A 5,409-nucleotide genomic window follows, 5' to 3' on the forward strand; every position below is an offset into this window, starting at 1 on the left:
AGTTAGAACATAGTAAATATAATATATAGTACTATAATAATATAAAATATACAATAATATATACATACAATAATATTAATACAAAATATAGTTATGACAAGAATAATATGTTATGTCAGGACTCGTGACGTAATAGAAGCAATGGTACCTGCGTCCAGACGATAGCTGTTCACTTGCGGTACACGGTACCTGGTACCTCTGGCCGTGTCATCAGTATATCTCCTCAGAGACGCCGGACGTGTAGGCATCGCAACAAAACATACGGCTGACAAACCGTTTTGTCCGGCGCCAGAGCGTGCGGCGGCGTCCCTTTGCTTGCGGCTTGCGGTCCACTGTCTCAGTTTCCGGTTCCAAAGGCCACGAAACTTTCCTGGCGGAACACCACCGCCTCCTGTCCGGGTAGTCGTCACGTCCAACCTGGACCGTTAGCCGCCACTGGACCTCCGGCGTTGACGGCGTCTGCTGCAAGACAGGGGTCGGATCGACTACTACGTTGTCCACTGTCAGCACCAGCGGCGAGTTGAATGCGGCGTCAACGATAGCTATTGCGGACCGGAATGCTGGACGCCCGGACCCGCATAGTTTGGTAGCTGGATCTTACGGTCGACCGGTGCTGCAGCCGGCTTTACGATCAGGTCAATCCCTAATATATCGACGTCTGACCTGAAGCGTCGTTGCGTTGGCCGATCCGCTTCGACCGTGATGTCATCTGTGTCCTGGACGTTGCAGTTAGTTCGACGCGGCCATGCCTCGAAATCGGGCGCGGGATCGTGTTCGTGGCTGTCCAGCCCTATTACGGCGACGGTCTGATCCACGACCCATCTTGGCGGGAAATAGAACTTTGCGACCTCAGCTCCGCAAAAACGCTCATTATCTGTTCCCTCTCAGCGGAAATCGATTGGTTTTCTTTAGCGTTTATCATAATAGCAATACGATTTGATTTGATTGCAATACGATATTAAATGGTTTCAAATAAACGACAGCAGTTTTATAAATTACCGAAATCCAATAATTACAAGTTGTGTATTTTAATCAAACCTAAAGCAACGAGATACCTGTTGATTTTTAATAGGCCAGTATAAATACAACTCTTGTAATATGCACTCGTTTCAAATATAAAAAAATATATTTTTAATAAATGTGAATATTCAACACCAGCTATTAAATGGTTTTAACTTGTGGAAAACTAAAGCGAATTATCTCGGGACTCGAAGATACCCGTAGATATTTTATGTACCTATAATATCTAACATTACCGATTAATATGGAGGCATACACGGGCTACCTACATAGGCCAATTATAATATAAGTGGATGGTTCGCTATCTATGATATAGCGGGCTGAAAATGACATGGTCAGGGGAGGTGGTCGGGGGACGGCCATTGAAAGGTTCTACCATAGATGAAAATACTGGGAACTTAATGTTTTCAGCTCTACCGGTGGTTTTATTTGACTCCTCATTTTATTTTAAAAACTTTTTATTTTAAATCTAAGATTTTAAAATGTAATACAAGATTGCCTTTAAAAATATCTACCTTTGTAAAAAAAAAGAAATGTCTACCGGCAAGTCAAATTAAATTTTTATGAGCGTTTGAAATTCAAATTTTTACAACATTGGATATTCGTTCAATTTCTCGTGTAGCGATTTTCTTATTTTGTTGTAATTCAAAAACGAATAACTGTAGATACACGAACATTTTACTGAATGTTTATTTTATCAATTATTATACTTGATACAATTTTCAAAATATTTTAACTTGTTTTGACCAGTTTACGGACAATATCATATTTACATTTTTTTGTTTTTATTTTTTATGAATATCAATAAAGTTTTATCTGTGGGGCCAAAAAGTGTAAACATTTAATACAAGGCCCCTAATATATTGTTACAATAGCGATTGAAAAATATTAAATATACATAGGCACAATTTTTTTATAAGCATTTAAAGATCGAATTTTGACAAAATTTATCAAATTTAAAATTGAACAACTATTTTGTAGTTAAAAATGTATAAAATGTTCAACTTTTATATTTAAGGATTCAAAATTTAAAACAAGATTCCACGTCAATAGTTAATTCTGTTACCAAAAAATCTAAAAAATACATAATCACAGTTCATTTTTATAGTTATTTTAAGTTCAAATTTGGACGAAATTACATATTAAAAAAACCTAGAATAACTATTTTAGTTATTTTGTTGTGATTGTAAATATTATTGCTGGGTACTTACTACTTGAAACTTCTAAAGTATACTATTATATATCTATGACAGTATCACGGTTTTTTTTATGTATAACACGTCATAAGTACTTATTGGATGTTGTGATATGATTAATTTGGAATTTATTATAGGGGGGTTCAGTAAGTTCCCACACGAAACATAGCAGGTAAGTGGGTACATATGTAAGTTCCCTTACGTAAAAAAATTACACCCGTACGTAAGTTCCCATACGAAAAAGTATTTAGACTTAGGACTGAGAACTTGAACGTATAGTTGGTCCAAAATATATTATAATAAAAATTAATAATATAATGTGTAAGTATGGTCCTAATATTATGTGACTTTCGCAAGCGTTTGTAGTAAGACTTGTATCAGAACTAGCACTAGCCCAAATACTAGGGGGAAACTATATCAATAACAAATTATCAGATTATAACTTTAAAATAATTACACAGAATGACTATATGTGAAGTGTTTGAGCTTTTGCAATAAGACGAAGAAAATTTAATTTTTTCTATTACTATTATTATAACTACATTTAAGTTGTCAGTCCTAAATCTGAATAAAGTGGGAAGGAAGTTTGTATTCAGGGTAATTTTTTTCGTGTAGGAACTTACGTATGCATACCCAGGTGTGATTTTTACCTGCAGCTATATCTCGTGTATTATGCTTTTTTAAATAGTAGAACCAATACGACGGGGGTAACTTGAATATTTTGCAATTTTTTTCTTCATTTATGCCTACAGATGACCACCCTATAGACTATATATACATAATATGTACAAGTATTCATTGGCATTTACTTTTTCTTTTTTATAGAAAACTAGCTGATCCCGTGCACCTCGTCGCCCATTAAAAATACCTACTCCATATGTATTAATCTCTAAACGTTAATTAACATAATCAAAAAGGGATTATTATTCCGAAAGGGATCCATTATTCCGATGGCCACGCTTGGGTGTGTGCTGTAATTAATATCGGCATCATAGTGTAGTGCACAAAGGTTCAATTCGGTGGTTCGTCTGGATCGAGCACCCATTACTCGCATGGTCCCCAATCTTGCTTCTCGGTGCTCGGCTGTCTCAGATGAGCGGACCCGTGACTGACATTCACGGTTTGTCCTCACTCTGGTTTCTCTTTGCTCGTCTGTCCCGGATAAGCGGGCCAGGGACTGACGTTCTCGGTTGGTCCTCAACCTGGCTTCTCTTTGCTCGTCTGTTTCCGCGGCTCGTGTTTCCCGCTTCTTGCGTGCTAGAACTGCGGGACTATTTATCGATCGTTTGTTGTTGGGCATAATAAATTAACTAATAATAGTAGAAATTCTTATAATAGTTGCAATTGAATTCGGTTATAAATATGAATCGTTGGGCACTATAATAAATAACAAACATTTTAAACCATTGGCAACCAATAATTATTATTATTATAGCTTTGAAACCCACGGTAACTATTTAAAAACAAAAAGGTCCATAAGTTTCAAAATATTATATAATTGATTGCCATGGGTAGATGGACACACCCGTACTATATCTGATCCTGTGCAATTCGTTGCCCATTAAAGACCTATAATTATAAACAACACTCATGGTAACCTTGGTAACCATAGTAACCATGGATCATGGTAACCTTAATAGCCATGAAATCTTGGTAACCTTAGTAACCATGGCAACCTTGGTAACCATGGTAACCTTAATAGCCATGAAATCTTGGTAACCTTAGTAACCATGGCAACCTTGGTAACCATGGTAACATGGACACACAGACAGACACACTGACATACATTCATTTTTATATATATAAGATATATTGCCATGGGTAGATGGACACACCCGTACTATATCTGATCCTGTGCAATTCGTTGCCCATTAAAGACCTAATATTATAAACAACACTCATGGTAACCTTGGTAACCATAGTAACCATGGATCATGGTAACCTTAATAGCCATGAAATCTTGGTAACCTTAGTAACCATGGCAACCTTGTATTGAATAATTGTACACAGTACCTACCTATGACGGTTTTAAATTTGAATGTGATGAAGATCCATCGAGTTACGATTGTGATTATCCTCTTACAATATATCTATATATAATATTGTAAGATATAGAATTACTTTGAATTAAAACCATTCTGACTAGTGGGCAAATGTGCTCAACGTGACGAACAAACTATTAAGACCTTTATACTATTTCGATATGGTTAATGGTTAAGAATAATGTTCATAACAATCACAATTACAGGTTAAAATGACGTCAAAATGCAGGTTTAAGTGAGTTTAGGCAATATTTAAAGGGCGTATGTGGCGTGTGTGTATTTGCATCTACATGAATAGGTATATGTGTAGGCGTGTAGTAAATGATTATTATTGTGTATTCATGGTCAGCGGTGGATTGGTAGGTATAGTATTTATGTTACAGGGAAATGTTTGAATGGGCCCCCAAACTGAAAAAAAATTTGGACGTTTCGCTCGCATTAGATATTAAATTTAACGCCTTTACCTATAAATAAAAATATTTCGTGCGAAAACGTATTTTTAGTTTGGACTGGGGAAACGGCATATGAGGAAAATGCTTTTTTCGGTTGTAAGGGGTCTATACCTCCCTCTCCCCCCATTGACTATGTTGACCATAGAATTTTATCAAGATAAATAAAACGTGTAAATAAAAGACGTATTGTGTTTGTATACTTAGCCCCCCTCCCCCCTACACAAAATTCCTGGCTATGCCATTGCAACTAGGGTTAAAATTCTGGGAAGGGGCTACAGCCCACATAATAAAACTATTGTTTTTAAAATAATCAATATTGAGGTCCCGGTGGGGGGTTATGCTCCCTAGCTGCGTCAAAGGTCACCAATTAATATTAAATTAATATTATTTAAGCCTGAAGAGCAGTGGCGTACCCAGGATTTTAGAACTGTGGGTTTGCCTTACTTACGAGAGGTAGTGTGGGCACTGTGTAGAAACTTCAACCAACTAGGTATTACAAATTCGCCCAATGCGCTCGCGATTTACCTTATTATAGTTATTTACATCACATTTTGATACCCAACATTCAATACCTTTTAACTATATATTACGTGAGTCATAACAATTTTAAAGGAAAATGTAAAATTAACTTACCAGGTTTTATAGTAAAGCTATATTTAATTAATTAATTGGTATTGGCATAATGGTGGCTTACCATTT

This window comes from Acyrthosiphon pisum, chromosome A1 (genome assembly GCF_005508785.2).
Source record: "Acyrthosiphon pisum isolate AL4f chromosome A1, pea_aphid_22Mar2018_4r6ur, whole genome shotgun sequence".
NCBI classification, from domain to species: Eukaryota; Metazoa; Arthropoda; class Insecta; order Hemiptera; family Aphididae; genus Acyrthosiphon; species Acyrthosiphon pisum.